This window comes from Serinus canaria, chromosome 1A (genome assembly GCF_022539315.1).
Source record: "Serinus canaria isolate serCan28SL12 chromosome 1A, serCan2020, whole genome shotgun sequence".
In the NCBI taxonomy this organism is placed as follows: Eukaryota; Metazoa; Chordata; class Aves; order Passeriformes; family Fringillidae; genus Serinus; species Serinus canaria.
In genome coordinates this window covers 44,057,848-44,076,067 of record NC_066314.1, presented here as the reverse complement: position 1 = coordinate 44,076,067, position 18,220 = coordinate 44,057,848, and the positions used below count along the sequence as shown (strand labels likewise).

The 18,220-nt window shown below is 40.9% G+C and overlaps 1 protein-coding gene across 1 annotated transcript in view; it reads right to left on the bottom strand.

Moving 5' to 3' along the window:
• Positions 1 to 13,025, bottom strand: part of ELK3 (ETS transcription factor ELK3) — a 35,689-nt gene extending 22,664 nt beyond the window's left edge. The window contains exon 1 of the mRNA XM_009086651.4: positions 12,557 to 13,025. The gene's annotated coding sequence lies outside the window, so the exon portion shown is untranslated. The remainder of the gene's footprint in view (positions 1 to 12,556) is intronic.
• Between the last annotated feature and the right edge of the window lie 5,195 nt (positions 13,026 to 18,220).

Sequence of the window (18,220 nt, the reverse complement as noted above, 5' to 3'; positions counted from 1 at the left end):
ATAAATAATACATGGAACCACATACTGAATTACATGGATTAGCAGAAAAAATAATTTTAAAAACCCCTTACTTAGATAGGCACATGTATCAATGGTACAGAATGAGAAACACAACCTATGTTAGAAACATATATGCTGTGTCATGGAAAGCCTAATCAAAATTCATACAGACAAAAGAGTTGATTTTTTAATCCATTAACTCTGACATATCTGATTTTGCCATTTTACCCTTTTTTAAATATTTATACAATGCATTTGACAGTCAAAGATGCTTTCTAAGCCATGAAACAAAATTTGCCAGTTTGACCTGACCTAGAAAGCATCATAATTTTACTTTGTGATCACTTCCACTACTTCTGATGCAAATAATCACAGGCATAGTTAGAAGAAATTATACTTGGAAATGCTGTATTAGACAGCAAAATGGTATTTCAGGACTGAGTTTTCTGAAAATCCATTTCTCTGGCAGCTGTGACAGGGAACCACACTGACAGCATCTGCATTAGCAATTTACATTCCTTGCAATGTGCTTTCTCCCATACAAACCCTAGCAACTGCATGATCAGTGTGATACAACATGCCCTCCACACACCGAATTTTAAGTTTAGGTCTGATGCCAGAAGGCAGCAAATCAGAGTATCTGTGCTGATAATTCTGCTCCTATTTCAACCAAAGTAACTGAGGGACTAACAGAAATGACTGAACTTGGAGCAGCAGCAGAGTCAACACCATAAGCTCTCCCCGAAGAGGGTAATGGAAATGGACAGAGACATCCATAGAGCAAAGTGTCCCATCTGAGAGATGTAAAGGTCCACCCAAATTCCTCACTTAGGCAAGGGGCCTACATGCCAAATACTCTCTCTCTCCCTTTAGCATATGAAGACTGGCTCCAACCAGCATGAAAAAACCACTATGAAAACATTATGCAAGTTGCACTAGAAATAGTTAAGACATGATCATATATATGCTGATGAGCTGCATAAGCTTTTTTCATTTTTTAACAAGACAATACATATGAAACTCCATGTGATAAAATGTCAGTCAGTAAGGTGGTATAAAGATCCAAAAATACAGTTATTAACCTGCTGGGCAAAATAAAACAAATAAACAAGGCATCTTAAGTCAAAGCAGTAGAAAACCAGGAGGCTCAGAGACATATCTAGCTAAACAAAATCTCAGTATCGGAAAGATTTATGACATGAACAGTGAGATAAGCAGGATAGTCCTTGAAGCATTAAGTTTTGTAGGACTCTTGCATAGGAAAAGCCACATATAAAAGGTAAAATGCTGGCAAGCAGCTCTGTAGCAATTCAGGATTTCTGCAGAGGTCCTCAGCTTCCACACAACTATGTTACAGCTGCAACACAGCTCTGCTTTCCCAAGTAGTCCAGGTTTCCTACTTGGATGTTTTTTCTCCATGTTAGCTCCCCTACAGCCTTTCTAAAATAGAGAGAAACTGCTGATCCTGGACAATCAACATTTATTGAACCAGTTTTGAAGGCTAAAACTAGGAATCCCTCCAGGCGTTAGGATCAAAACCAGTCCCTTTTGCTTTAGAGGGTCTGCAAAGGAACAACGTCTGGGAGCCTGAGCTCTAAACCAGGTTGGGGGACTTGGGGCAGAGGAGGGACAGCTGAGTGGGACAGACTGGCTAGGGTGCCCAGAGGCTGAAAATACCCAGCTGGTGACCAATTAAATCAGGCAGACATGAAAGGTGTTAGCCAGCATTATGCCATGTAGGTAGTCACAGAAAGATGGTGATCAGACATGTACATGAAAAGGAATAAGAGGCTGAGTCAGGGCAGGGAAATTAATTTCCCTTAGCATATGAAGAAACTGCTGATTCCTTCTGTAGCCAAAGCAGCTGCAAAAGATCCAGCTCCTTTTTGTATGCCCCATCACAGCAGGCACACACCTCCACTTACATTTCCCTTACAGACACGTGGGTGCTTTTGCAAGCACACAGCATTTCTCAGTAACAGATGCCTTTTTTTAACCATTTCAGCTACTCTGGAAAATGTGTGTACATTTTTTGTACGTCCATTTTCTGCTTTTGGATCCTAATTCTGCCCAGCACGTTTCTCTGAGCAGCATGACGTGGGGCATTGTTAGTTTCTCATTCACGTTAGCATTTGGCTTCCTTTATTTCTGCAGGTTGCAGCCAGGAAACTGGAAAATGGGCCACAGGAAACCTGGCCTCCTACATCTGTCCCAGTTTGTAATAGCAGCTCTGGTTTTATTTTTCTAAGTGTCTCAGGTTCATTTTAACCCTTGAGATGACTGCTGCAATACCATGTGCAAGAATGTGACTGTTTTGCCATTATTTTTAACCACCATTTCTAAATAATAGAAATGGAGATTTTTTTACTTAACTAAATTATTTTAAAGTCCATTAATACTTAGAAAATAAACAGTTACAAATTAATTTCGATGCTATATAAAACATCAAAGAGTATATACAGACAAAAATACAGAACAAGGTCATGTCTACATACATCCTAAACACAGTTCTAAAGTGAATGTCAATATGAAAAGTTTAAGAGCTTATAAATCCTCTAGGACATTTTTTCTATTTTTCATTTTAGTTTTTATAAAAAAATTGAAGTACATATGTTTTTCATCTAATTACAGAAGGAAGAGTGTCGGTCAACAAAAGGAACTTTCCTAAAGTAATTTAAAAATTAGTCAGCCATAACATTTTTCACTGAAAATTCATCTGTATAACTATGACTATATCATGAGAGGTTAAAGACAATTGCCAAATCTGCCCAAATGTTTGTTCAGAACTGTTTGAAAGGAAAAGCTGAGTCAGTCCTAATACCTTATTTCTCAACAGAGATGCTTCAAGGGTGATAAATAGGATGTGGTTGGTGAGGAGTTAGTGATTCTGCCAGAAAAGAGAAAAAACGAATATCCATTTGTTTACTCAGAAAGCTTTCATATATTCATCAAAGGAGATCTTACTGCTAATTTAATTGGGCTTGAAAAAATAAGCTCTGAACTAAGTGTGTAAATATACCTGGTTTCATTTGATGCAGAACTTTCTCTAATAAAGGTAATAAATCAAACTAGTGGTGCAATCCATACCCAGGACACTTTAGGGAACCAACTGTGTGTATGATACAGAATGCTGGTAATTTTTCCACATCCAGCAACCAGGACATTTCCTGTCCGAGCATCCTCCAAGTCCTCCCATTGTGTTGAAACTGCAAAAACTTTCTAAATCAGGACTTCCTCCTATTATATTTTAGAGGCGTCTTTCTGGGAAATGCAGATTCAAGCGAAAAAAAAAAAAAAAAAAAAAAAAGGAATTCCTGCAGCACCACCCAGTGGAAACATTAGAGAAAGCCACAGGGGTGCCCCAGCGTCCAAGTTCCAATTTACTGCAAAGCTACAGTAATATTGCCACACAAACACAGACTGGTTTAAGGATGTGCCAAAAAAACACAGAGGGTTTTGCTGGACGATGTACTTAGCAGAGTCATAGAAGGTATGACCACTCTGCTACTCCAGCATAGCAGTCGTCTTTTTACTTTAAATTCAAATTAAAAAGATTACTTACAGTAAAAATTTACAAGGTCTCGTTCTCAAGCAAGAATACCCACTGTTATGGCCCAGCACGTTTAAAAAAAATAAACAGACTCCTGTGGTTAAAAGCAACACAAAAGAGACAGCAGCAAAATCTCACAAAATATTAAGGGATAACATCAAGTTCCAACACAGAGAAGAAATCACTCACACATATGTCCAGTAATGCTTCAAGTAGGTACATTTGGTAATACAGTGTTTGCAGTTTTTAATTTTTTTACCTAAGTCAAAGAAAAGCGGAGGCAGATGTCCAAAGGAAGAAAGTTCTGCAATCTCCAAACTAATAAAACAAAGGACTGGTTGCCTGCCAAGCAGAGGTGTGATGACACCGCCTCTACAACACGAGTGTTTTCACATTTTCTGTAAGGATACAGTTCAAGAAACAGTTTTAATCCCACTGGAGTAAAAGCCCTTAGCAGGAGGAAACTTGGCTAGTTGCTTCCCTGGGAAGGCTTAAAAAATAACCTGCTCAATTATTTCTAAAGCTAGCCATAAACAAAACTACATAAATCCGTAATGGCTCCAACCCTTCACCTTGGGACAGGCATAAAATGAGTGCAGACTCCTCACACTGCTTTCTGTCTGCTCATGTGGTGCACATCTGTGGCACGCTGGCAGCATGCTGCACTGCAATCTGAGGGACTCCTGCTTTCAAAACCAGTCCTATATGTTTATTTTTCCCACATGACTTCCTCTTATATTTTTGTCGGCATCAGTAGGACACAGATCATGATTACTTGACTGTCCTATATAAAATTTCTGATGTTTCCAGAGCTGAAGAAGGTTCCAACCTCCAGGAGCAGCAGCTATTCTGGAAGTTTACTTAATATATCAAGAGATGATTACTACCAAATGTAAACGCTTTATCTGTACTCCCTTCTTTAAATGAAGTATTAAAATTTTCAATTTTGCAACAACAGACCAAATGCTTTGTAACTTATTCAGTGGCTCTAATATGTCAAATTGTGTATTATTACTATCTGCTGTCTCAAATGCTGCTTTAATACATTTCATACTCAGATGTTTAAACTAATCTTCCCCTTGCCACTGAGTTTTCCTAGACTAAAACTCAGATAAAAAAGCAGGTCTTTTCATGCTGTGAGCAGAGAGGAAACTGGCCAAAAGGACAGGAAACAGTCCTTGGAGTTCTGTTAAGGAAAACCAAGGTGACTGGCAATTTTCATGAAACCTGAAGCACAGCAAGATCATTGCAGCACAGACTGGTAGTCAGACTTGCCTTACCATGCAAACTGGATTTTCAGAATTTGCTGGATTAGCAAAATGAACCATTGAACTACTTAATGAATTAAATAACATTCAGGCTCACCTGCATATTGTCATGTTGCAAAGGGAATCAGTTATAGCATTAGACCAAAAATGGTGTAAAACAATAGCAGATGGTAACCTACAAATATGGAATCATTTTACTTGGACAGTTTCTTCCCAAAACATTAGCTCTATTGCAGTAGGTTTTGGAGCACAAGGCAGAGTGTAAGTTCCTTACCCATAAAAAATGAGCAACGAGTCACAGCACTAGTCAAGGTCTGTATTTTTATAATCTCGTAGTAAAAACATAAATTAAAAACTATTCTTACACATAAAAATCTCAAAGATCTGCTATTCTTCTCAGTGCTAATCAAAGTTCTGTCTGTTTACCATGCACTAAGCCAAACCAAAACCCAACTAAAATATTTTAATCTTCTGACATTATTCACTTGCCTGCTACACCAACAAGGACCTGCAGGTCACACCTACATGTTTCACCTAGCTTCATTCATTAAACACTGGAATACCCCACAGTTCATGAGATCTCAGCCAGGAAGATTTGTTTGTCACTGCCCTGCACTGTGTCCTGTGTGCTTAAACTAATTCCCACAGTTGCTGCAAACTGTGAATGAGAGACAAATGAGACACTAGTTCAATGATTACAGCAAACTTTGCTGCATGCAGAGTGCTCAGTTTGCACATGTTTAGAAGTGACATCAATGCACCAACTGGTTTATCAGTCTCTGATACTCAGGATATGTAACAGCCACTGTTTTGACTTGTATCCTGTCCTATTGAATTTTGTATAAAATTACACATTTAAATAAAATGCAAAGACTCTATTCCCTCTTCTCAACTTGGATGAGACTGCACAGTCAGCATTATTGTGCCCTGCTCCCAGGGAATCAAAGTGCTCTGTTCTGTAAGGGTTTTTATCACTGAAGTGTCAGTACTGAAGGAGTGTTGCAGTCATGCTTTCTATGCCAGCCCTATTCCACACTCACAGTTTGCTGAACTGACCACACACGCCACTTGCTCTGAGTCTGCTCTGAGTCACCAGACTTCACAGAGGTCTATATCCAGAATCTAAACCCACATTCCCATCTCAGCTATGTTAGCGTAGCATGGAAGAAATTCTCTGAAGGTAGTCAACTTTCTCCAGATTTACTAACTGAGCTGCAAAAGGAATTTGTTCTTATTTTCTAAACGCTTTTAAAGATTGTTTCTTCACATGAATTACTGTTAATTGCTGGGAAGAGATAATGGTGGTACTTCAGTCTATAAATTTTTTTGTTTGTGCTGTATTGTGACTTGATACAGCAAAGGCCACTCAACACTACCACAACATAAACATTTAAAAACAATAACACACATTAGCATCCTTCTCAAAAAGCCTAAACTGAAACACATCTGATCAATTTTCATTAAAAAAAAAAAACAACAACAACAAAAGAAGAAATATACAGAGACATAGTAAAGAGGTGCTGTCACCACATTAGAGGCAAATGGATGTGGAATAGAAATCTGTTTTCCAGATGAACTATCAGCTGTGTTTCAAAATAAGGATGGGAAACCTACAGGAGGAGATTTGATTAAAAACATTTAGATCCTTTGGATGAAGGATATAATCCAAGTCTACACTTTGGTGTACAACTGCAAAAGCATCTTTTGCACAAATATTTTTGCTCGTTTATTAATGTTTTCAGAAAAGACCCATTGTGTAAAATAGTATTAATGGGACTTTGGACTTAATACTTTGGTTAGAGCCTAGAAAGCTTTTACCAATTTTGCATGATTGGTAATATTCATAAAAATTATGTATTATTCATAAGTTAATAACAACGAAAAATAAAAAACAATGTGTAAGACATGAGTTTTCCCCTCATAGTACTTCAAATGATCTTCAATTTAGGAGCCACAAAATAAGAAACTGTATACTTTAAAGCTCAAAAGGACAGTATTGCTTGCACAAGACCCAAAACACATAAACATGTAGTAAACATGGTATTTGCAAATATGATTCAAGTTACATTCCAAATCTTCAAATATTGGGTAGCAAATTGGAAAGCAGAGACACAGACATGACTGAAATGACTCTCTGGGGGAAGGTCTGGGGGAAGCCATGGAATGGGCAGTATCACTCACACAGTACATCCTGACTGCAAAATTCAGAGCTATGGAAGACTAGGAGGACCTTCACAGAGCAGCAAGAGCCACTGCAGTGCCTTTGTTACATTTAACATGCAGCTAGACTCAGTGCATTAACAGAAGTGCTGGCACACTCAAAAGTAAATACATGCCTAAGTGCTTTAAAAGATCAAAACAAAGTAAGTTTGTGGCTTCCTACAGAGAATCTTGTCCTGAAGATCCTGAGCTGTATCTAACTGCTCAGATGTGAACAGATCACATGCTATAGTCTTCAAAAACCTTTCTTTACATGGTTGATTGATATTTATCTTAAAAGTCCATAGGTGTCATGTCTATAACTGCCATCACACAGGTGACCAGTTTTCAGCACTTGGCCCATGCAGGCAGGGGTCAGTGGACCTTCCTCCTGACAGTGAGGCAGAAGCACTGCAGCACCACTGCTGTGGGCACAATTGCTCAGAAACAGTTATGGATCCACAGATGCGAGAAGGACAAACCCCACTGCTGTAGACAATCACAGCAATGCTACTTGAGCAAGCAGCTGAAAATCAGACATGGTGTGGAGAACTCCATAACAGTAAAAAAAAATCCCCTATCATTTTCAGCTGAGTTGTACCTGCCTAGGGCATGGCAAAATTGACCTCCTGTATCCTTAGCTGCCATATAACTTTAAAATATTACTTAAATATTTAGTTGTCTGGTATAATATGAGATACTACCCAGGAATTGCACCTATCAGATCAACAGCTCCAGGGGACATTTTGGTAGTGCAAGAAAACTACCACAATATTCATAAAAAAATAAAAATGCAGAACTGACTATCCAGTTATTAACTGGCATTGAATTAGCTGCCAAGTAGTTAGTGTCTTTGTGCTGGTTTTGTATCCATGCTCGTTGGCAGGTGTTTTCTTTAATTCTTACTTTTGGAAAAGCTGAAAGTCTCCTTCAAAGAGGTTTTAAATTAAAATCCACTCTTAACAACAAACCCGTAAGAACCTGAAATGTGATATAACTGCTGGCACATAAAATCACAATGTGCTTAAGAAAGTTTTAAGGACAAAGGTGAATTTCTTATTCTGAAGTGCATAGCTGAGAAGCACTTTGTGCTTCATCTGCTTTGTTTCCATCCATTCAGCCTTGTATTTTGTGGTGCAGTGAGATGGACTTCCTGTGCCTACACCTTGACATTCTCCTCAAAATCATGACTAAATCTTTAATCATTCATTATTCAACAAAATATTTCAACATGAGAACGAACATATTCAGTCTTTCAGGAGCTCTCACCAGCCTCCAGAATACTCATTGATTCATTTAACAAGCCACAGATGAAGCAAACATCTGTCTAATGATTCAAGAGGGTGAGATTCCCTATTGTGGGAAACACCGAGGAGAACGCCAGGGTGAATCAATCCAAGGACACAACACGACTTCCACAGGCCCGTCAGTGACAGCCTGTGGCATGAGCCATTGGGTGTGGTTACCAAGCACAGACAGCAGCTCCAAACCAACAGTGCTCTTTGAAACTGGCCTGGGATAACTGTCCTATAATCAGTGCCACAGCTCCAAAATGGATTCCAGCAGCAGCATCGAGGCGTGCACTGCAGCCACCTCCACCAGAAGAAAGCCATGGACTGATTTATCACCTCACTGCACAAAGGAGTAGTCCAACCTGACATATCTTCTAGCTCATTTATCAGTTCTTTATTATCTTAGATTATTTAGTATTATGGCAGAGAACTACTCAGAGGGATAATGGTAACTACGTGAACTTACAAATTTTAAATGATATCAACAACACACTAGTTAAAATCCTTTTTAATAAATACATGCATCACAAGTAACTATGTGTTAGTGCTCCCACCCTTATCCCACACTCCCTTATCTTTAGTAGCCAAATGCCTGTTTATTTTGATACCTATTTCTTTCCTCTGAAGCAACGTGTTGTGATGTGATTGCATTGATTGGGAGGCTAAGATTTGTATTTTCTGTACAGCTCATGGACCTCCATGTCTGTGTTGCACACAGCTACCTTCCCATATGTAAACCTATGAGCCCCAGAGCAAGCAACAAGCTCTGTGCACCTTGGTGAACCTGAAAATTTACTTTCATTCTCTGCTAAGTCTTTCAGAACCAGTTTTTGACCAATATTTGTGTTCACTTGACCAATAATAGCTGCCCCTAAGAACAACTCTGTCATGAATACCTCCATCCCAAGAAGGGCACTACAAGAAGAAGGCAAAGTTTACATAATTGTGTTTTATGCACAGCAAAGGGGAAATACTTCAGTCTTTGGAGTGATATACTTGATTTCTTCTCATGGCTTAAGTTTAATGAAATAACATTAAGTAGCAGGAGCAAAGAACCACTGTGAATCAGTAAGCACTGAGAACTGCTAATGAATAAAACAAAATACACTTTTGTTTCTACATATGAAAGTGTCCATGTGTGTGGTGTTATAAACAGTTACAAGGAAGGCTGTAGCTGAGTTTCTCCCCTGAGACTGAGTTGCTTATTTCAACTGTTGCATCAAGGTGGAGTCAGCGATATCAGAAAGGATATAAACCTATGGGTTTTTTCTTTTTAGGAACAACACACAGAGTTGATTAGGAAAAATCAAGATGTAAGCAATGATTGTAATACTGAGCAGACAATATATACTCCTAACACATTTTTAGACAGGTGAAGAATAGAATTATATTTACAATAAAAGCACCTTTAATACTTTTTTTATTATTTGAGTGGAAACTATCATGCATTACATGATATCTGGATTTTTTGTTTCTATTCCAGACAACTGTTGCATTTTTAACACATCTATGGATTATTTCTCATTCAGCCTTTCAAATTCACAGAACACACAACATGAAGTACAGTACAACTACATCTGTTTTCCTGAGGACATCAAGATGTTTTACACTTATCTCAAACAAACACAACATACAAAATTTATATAGTGTGGATAAACTTCATATATGCATAAGTATGTAAGTATGTGTGAATGTGTGTGCTTCATCTACTCTGATTCAGGAGACAGCACACGAAATTCCAGCAATATTTAACACAATAAGTGAACAATTTATTGTCCATATTTCAGAGAGAGATAGTGAGAGCCAGGAAACACTCCTCAGTAAGTTTTGGTGCTGTACACCACACTAACTGCACCATAACATATTCAACTGGTTTTTGAACACTCTGTCCAGTGTTGCACTTCCTTCTCTAAAACTGAGAATTTTACAAAAGAAATAAACCTCCAAAACTGAAAAATAATCCCTCCCTTCCTGATGGCTGAATTTGACTGAGACGGAGATTAGGCATTGTCTGGTTTGTACACTATTCTAAAAATTCTTCACTGCCCTGCTAGAAAATCAAGAGACATCTGTGACTGGAGATTGTGTCACTAATCCACTAATAGAAGTCCTCTGTGAAATGATGTTAATGAAGAACTTTTCTGTGCCACTTGGACATAGGAAGTGCAGGAAACACTGCAGCCCCTCCGAGGTAAACACGTGATATACTGCAAGCACTATTTTTTTGCATAATATTTGCAAACTGTTTTAGTGCTATCACATGATAATTCAAGTAAGTAGCTAAGTGTTATTTCCTAATGCATACAATTTTATTCTCATTTATTGACATTTCCTTTAGCTAAAATCCACTTGCAAGCAAGAATCCATTTTCTTTGTTTGCTCCAGACTTTTTTTTTTTCCACACAAAGTTGTTGCTTCTGATTTAAAGATTGGTGGGGCATGGCAAAAATCTTTGTAATTCTGAACATAGACTTCTTTCACGACCATTATGAAAGCAAATCATCATAAAGTAATTACACAAACCACGAAATCAAAACTGGTATGTATAAAATCACTTGAAAACTTGAAAACTACATACGTAAAGCACCATCACAGGAAGGCTACGTGGGTGAATATATTTTTCAAATATGGCCATCACCTCAGTATCTTGGCTCAAAATTTTTTAACTTTGCAATTACATGAGACGTGCATAGAACATGTTTATCATAACACAAACATCTTGCTACCCCATTTATATGCTTCACCCTATGGAAATACTTATGCATAAATTAATCTGAAATAATTGAAAAGTCTGTATGAACAAAATACGAGATGAATCGCGACTTTCGGCTTGAAATGAAATGCAACGATTGACTTTTGGAGTTCTCATGACCTAAAAGATGCTACATTATATAAAATTGTCATAGCACTACACTCCTAAGTAAATAAAGATGTAACTTGTCTCCCTTTCAACTGCAACGTTAGAAAGGCTGACAGGGCTTCACAAAACCCTCCTGTGTTAGGGAACGGAAACTCCTAATGAGATTAGTTGGTGTGTGTGCAGACATTACTTAGCCATGACTAAATGGGCTCTCTTCCTGCAGCCAGTGGAAAATTCAGGGAACTTTTTCCCCCTGCAGCATCAGAGTCCCTCTAACCTTCAGCAAAGCCAGATCCAACAACAACTCTCCACTTTCTCTCCCTTTCTCCCTCTCCCTCTTTTTTTCTTTTTTTTTTCCCTTCACTTACAAACATTTTTTGTGTTTTTCTTTTTTTCAGTTGGTGGTGGAAACTATCCACGTCGGCCAAGGGGGTCTGGGGGCAGGGGATGGCTAAGAAAAGAGGGTGGGGGGAGGTCCGGGGAAAAGGCAGAAGACTACAAAGGAAACTGTAAAAAGGAGCAAATACATAAACCTGAGAGGGAGAAAACCACAGAGTTTCTTTGTGAGCTGCAGTGACTCATTTTCAAGATGTTGTCTGCTGCCAGTTTCAAACCGGAAGCGCATGGCAATTAGTCTTGCTGTTTCCAGACAAGCCAGAAACTCTCCCGACACTTTTTTTTTTTTTCCCTTTTTTTAAAGCCCCTTCTGCAGTTTCTGTAGGAGCCTTCCCTTCCCTCCCCCCTCGCCCTCCGCGGCCCCGCTCGGACCCCTCGGCGCCCCCGCCGCCCTGACAGGCACCGGGCGGCCCCCGCCGCGCCGAGCGCCGTACCGGGATGCCGCTGGCAGGGGGCAGCCCCCGGCACCGCCAGCCGGGGAGCGGGACACGAAACGCCCCGGCACCGCCGAGGGGCAGCGGGCGGAGCGGGGTCCCGGGGCTCCCCGCGACCCCCGGCGCCTCCTTCCCGGCCCTGCCGCTCCTCACCCTCCGCCTCCTTCTCCCGCATCTGCCCCCCACACAAACACTCACGGTCCGTCCCCTCACCTGCACCCGCAGCCCCCGGGGGGCGGCAGGGCCCCCGGGGAAACCCTCCACCGGGGCGGGGGCTCCTGTGGCGGCGGGAGCCTCCTCGGGCATCCCGCCCCCCCCCGCCTCGTTACCGCCGCGCTGCCCGGGCCCGACCCCGGGGCAGGACCCCTGGGCTCCCCGGCCCCGTGCGGGGTTCCGAGCCCCCTCCCCGCGGTGCCCGGCAGCCTCACCTCCCTCCCGCGGGCTGTCCCCGCTGCCACCCCAGCAGCCCCGCAGCTGCCGCCGGCCTCCCCTTCTCCCGCCCGCAGCCCCCCAAACTTTGCGGGAGCCGGGGCGGGCGCAGCAGCACTTGTACCTACCCAGCAGCGGCTGAGGGACTTTTCCGCTCTCTCCTGGTAGTCTAGAGGGAGCTGAGTAAAATTCCCTGATTCTCCATGCTGACAGTCTTCTGCAGGCTCTCTGTTGCTCTAGTAATGAGATCCTGATTTTGTTTTCCCTTTTTCCTTTTTTTTTTTTTTTTCCCTCGGGCCGGTGTGTGTATGTGTGTGTGTGTGCGTGTGTGTGTGTGTATGTGTGTGTGTGTGAGAGCTGCCCGTGAGAGGGAGCGAGCAGGAAGCCGGGGCAGTCAGACAGCGGCCCGGCTCACTTCCTCTCCCGCACTATTCCCCGGGCGGTTTGCAGTCTGTGTAAACAGCCTTTTCCTCCCCGCGCCCCTCGCTCTGGCCGCCGATGTGCAGCATGGCTGTAACACAAGACACACGCATAGTACAGCGGGCAGCGCTGACTCCGCCGGCTCGCCGGGAGCTCCGCGACTCCCCCGACCGCCACCCCTTCCTGTGCTACACCCCCAGGGAGGAGCTTCCCGCCGGCCGCCCCGGCTGCTGGGGCCGAAATGCACCCGCTTTTCCCCGGGGGACACCCGGTAGATGCTTATGAACCGCGTACGAGCGGTGCTTCCCCATCCCGGAGGATGGTGACGGCTTTGGCCCTGGAGAGACGGCCGCCTTGGTCCCACCGTGCTGGGGCTGAGGTCGCCGTGGAAGGGATTGTGGGCACCTCTGGTGCCCACTGCAGGCTGAGGGGCTGGTGGGATGCAGTAGCTCACAGGACGCTCCCTGGCCACCCTCCCAAGCTGAACCTCGCAGGGACAGCAAAGTACAGAAGCGGTGTAACGCGGTACAACAACTTAAATTGAGGGAAATAACATGTTAAAAATCAAGGAGCAGTCAAGTCATAGCATCACGGAATAACGGTTTTATTTGGTTTGGAAGGGACAGTCGTCCTGTCCAATTCCCTAGCAATGAGCAGGGACACCATCAACTTGATCAGGTTGTTCAGAGCTACTGCTCCAACCTGACCTTGAATGTTTCCAGGAATGGAGCACTTCCACGTCTCTGGAAAACCTGTGCCAGTGCCTTACCACTGTTATTGTAAAAGTCGTCTTCCTTATATCCAGTCTGAACCTATCCTCTTTTAGTTTAAAATTATTTCTCCTTTTGCTATTGCAAATCATCAAATTCAAGCTGGATCTTGCAGCTCCAATCATATCTCAAGAGTTAGACCTGTGGTAGTTAGCTGATTGAGGTTTAGGTTTTGACCTTCAAGCTGTAGACCTCAGATATAAACTGTAGGGTTGGAGTTATTAAAAGGGACACATTTCCAGTATTGGGAGTTTACATTCATTTTGTGTATTCTTGTGTCTCGTATATCAGCATTTCTAACTTTATTTGGAAATTTTCAGAGTAAGTGACATTATCTTCTGTCTGCCTAGAACATCAGTGATGTTGAAGGCATAATACTTCAAAACCAATACTGCTATTTCTTTTAATAGTAATGAGATTTATCATTCCAACACTGTAACTGCTATTCAGACTGTTTTTGATGAGCACTGACACAGAAGCTGTGATTATTTTTTATCACTCTATTGGTTTGTTGCTTGCAATGTCATTGGGAACACAAGTATGTCTGGATGGAGTTAAAGAGATTGTCACAGTTGGCCACTGACAAGCATCAGTCAGTAGCATCTGAACAGAGGTATAGGATCAAATTCAGTCTCTTGAGGAAGTCCATCAGGTTTCTTCCTTCTTGTCTTCTAACATGCCGTAGAGGAGCAAGAATGGCTTGGTACCAGCACACCAAATAATGGAACTTCGTCATTTTTCTTAAATCATTCCTTTTTAGAAGTCATTCTGAATTTCAGAACAGAGATACGAGGTCTGATTAATCCTCATTTTGTGTTTTCTAAATAAAGAAGCATTGAAATCTTTGATTTTGGATAGTATAGTTCCTAGATTAAATGTACAGTGGATAAAGTCTTTGCTGCTAGCACTAGTTTAAATTCTGAGGATTATTAGGGAACTACAGCTGAAGACACAGTTTTGCAAACAGGGCAGTCAGAGAAGTTTTTATGGTATCAAAATGAAACGCTGGACTGACAGCTGGGAGTACCAGTATTCCTCTTCTACATTTATCTTTTATTGTCTTTCTGACCAAGAGGTGAAGCAGATATACCACAGCTGCCTTGTCCAGCTATTGGTGTGGAGATCTGAGAGAACAAACTCTCAAAAGCAGTACAAGTTCTTTTCTTCTACAAATAACACTATGCTTCTGAAATATGTTTAAAACTTTTTTTTCCCCTCCAATTTCCTATGCTGTACCTGTTTACAGCACCGATGTTTTTGTGTGTGTTTTTTTGCAACGCTAATCTTTATTTTATCTAGTGAGGTAAGAAACCTAAATAAGGCTGCCATGCTGGAGGTCAGATGACTGCTTTTGATGAGGGCTTTTCATAATTACCCTACAAAATCTGGATTAAAAAGTGCAGAACTCATTTAACAGAATGAAGACACCAGGATGTGTTGGAAACACAAGCAATTCAGAAAGCTCTGCAGGAAGTGGAAGAAAATGGGAGCTTTTGGCCAGGGCTACTGATCGTAGCACTATGGATGTCATAGGAAAAGTATTTTTGGAAGCTACATCTATGTCTTGATAAAAACACTGTGCTTTACAGAGTGATTGCTCAAACTGCTCTCTGCAATATCTGCCTGACTTGATTAATCTACACTTTGAGTCAACCTTTAGAATTATCTGATGCAAAAAATACAAGATGATGAATGAGGAAAACAGTGTGTTTGTGTTGTGTAGGAGCTTTCTTCTTCTGTTTTTCAAAAAAACCTGTCAGTTGACATAGTTATTAAAATGCTGGTTATATTTTTAGCAGAGTCACTAGTCAGCTTCTGTGTCTCATTTCACATCCATTCATCAGCACATGATATCATCACAACTGTTAACTGTGAAGCCTTAGTTCTGTCCTCAAGCTATGAAGATCTGAGGGTTTAGCTTTGGAAATTGTTGTCCCTTGCTCAGATTTGGTCCAGACAACAGCTGCTGTACTTGTAAAGGACTAAGTTTAACTCAGACAGCTCCCCTTTGCCCAGTAAGGCAGGTTACTGCTGCTGAAAAGTCCTAATCTGATGGGTTCAGGCAATCCTTGAACAAACATATGCACCCAGGATGTCTCTGTTTACCTAGAGACAGTGTGATTTGTAAAAGAGCCTGTATTTATGAACCACTCCTGCTGAAAAAATTGCCCCAAAGCATTCCTAAGAATAGTGACTATAATTCTGCCTCATTTTATTAGATTACATCAATTAAGAAACCAGGCTTTGTCTGTCTTTTCAGATTGTTTCTCCTGCATTTTTAAACTGTTCATAAATCTCATCTGCTGCTGTAATTAAACAATCTGAGAGAAGGAAACAAAAAAGTAAGGGTAGATTTGCTGTCCTCTAGATCTCTGTTTAAAGCTCTTCAGGCTGAAACTCATAAATGGGTTGGTCTAGGTTTTAGTCTAATTTCACTCTGGACCTTGTAATTAAATTATTAAATTAAATTACCTAATTGTAATGTCACTTTGTGGTATACAATTTTCCTTAAGTGTACATATATGCTTATAATCACATGTAATTATCAAGAACAAAGTTGAAAGCAGTTGGAAATAATTGTTGTTTCATTTAATATTTTAAGTGCTAATATATTTAATGAATGAATACCTTGTTTCATCCTTAATAATTTTTTTATTTCTCTCTGGATTACAGGCTCTGCAGCGACGAGGCTTCAGATTTGTGTCTGCCTTTAGGACAACGAACACAACAGTCCTGTGGGAGAAACACTCCTAACCATTCTTCTGTCTTATTTTCTAGCAGCTCTAACTTGAAACCCCACCTGACAGGTTACAGGAGGATTTCCAGGGAATTTTGGACGCTGGGTAAATAAAAACTAATTGCCTGAGCTGAAATGACAGTCTAATTCATGTAAGATTCTTGCTTACTGTTCACAAAATACTATTTAAATGTCTTGCAAATGTTGCATCAATACTGATGAATGTTGCTCTAGAAGGTTTGGCTTTTCTCTTTCACACTCTCCTGTAGCTGAACCAGCACAGGCTTTAGAGCCAACAACTTCATTATTGCAAAAAGCCCTGGGGGATCCTCACTGCTCACAAAGTGGCCAGGTCCTCAGTTTTATCTCATCTCACTGGCAGCTTCACTGGCAAGAAAAGTGCTGTGTGCAATACTGTAGCTCCAGCATATAACACTGACTCTAAACACATGGAAACTCAAGGGATGAGGTTGCACAGTGTTTCCCACAAGCATTTCTTCCTGGGCTTTTTGCTGAGCTATCTAGAGTAAAATTGTGAACTGTAGAAGAGGCGATGGCAGACATCGACAGAACTGTGTTTGTTCTTGAGAAACCTCTCGTTCAAAGTTGGTTCAGATTAGTGGGAAAAAATTAGCATGTTGCCATCAAACGCTTCAAAACTTAATGTCACATTTTTTGAAACAAAGAAATCCTGCAAGTTTTAACCTAAAATATTTCCTGTCAGAGGCAGGAGAAGGGCTAAGTGCTTCTTTACACCATGAAACAAGCATACTGTACAGATGGTAGGACATTGGCAGGGAAGCAGGAGCCTCTTCTGTCTTCCCAGGGACTTCTTTTTCCCTTAGGGAGTATGTTCTAGTCCCTTGTGACTCTCTGTGAATGAGATTTGTTGTTGGGTTGCAGTTAGAAATCTGTCTTCAGTCTTAAGAGAATGATGTTTTAGAGACCCCAAGGTTTTCCTCTTCTCCCCTGTCCACCCCCGGAAGGCTGTGGTGCTTGATCAGGAAGGAGTGTTTGAGGGAAATGACTGCTTTTACACTCCTCTTCCTCTGGCACATTTTGCTTTCCTGAATGTTTTGCTTTCCCTGTGTGCTGTGGAAGAAAGCACATGACCCAACATGTTTCAAGTAAAAGCATCATTGCATGTACAATTTCATTAGGTTTGCCTTCTTAGTGAAAGGTTTTTAAGGAATTACATCCTGTGTGCAGTGCAATTGCCTAGGATTTTTTTTTTTGTCATTTAAGGAATGTGGTGTCACTCTGTATTGAAGGAGCCTAGAGCATCTAATGAGCAACCCATGAAAACAAGGAAAGAGGTTTCTATGAATCTCTGACTAACCATGAAGTCTAAAGTAACTGCAAAGATTAACTATTTCAGGTTTCTCTTACATCTTCCAATCTGTTCTACAGCAATTTCTTTTCCAAGCTAATTAATTAAAGGTCTGAGCTGGAGCTATAGCTGCATTTTATTGGTCTCTTTCCCCCACCATTTCCCATCTGTCTATTTTATCCTAACCTAATCTCTAAATATAAGTGATCCAAGGTAATTCTACTGACAAATATCACCATAGCATCTGAACATGTATAAACTGCTTTTACTGCTCTCAAATGCTTTTGGTCAAGTGGAGCACAACTCACTGCCACTTCTGTTCAGCCCACACTACTTCTAAAATTTTTAAATGGTGAATATTTTACCTTCAACGTGTGACCTTATAGTTTTTATGTTTCCCAGTATGACACGCACTTCGGGACACAGGTCTACTTTAAAACTTTCAGATAGGTGAAAATGACATTTTTTAATCTTCTAATTACTGTGTATTTTATGATAATGTTCCAATTAATGTATTTTTGTATTTTATAGTTAC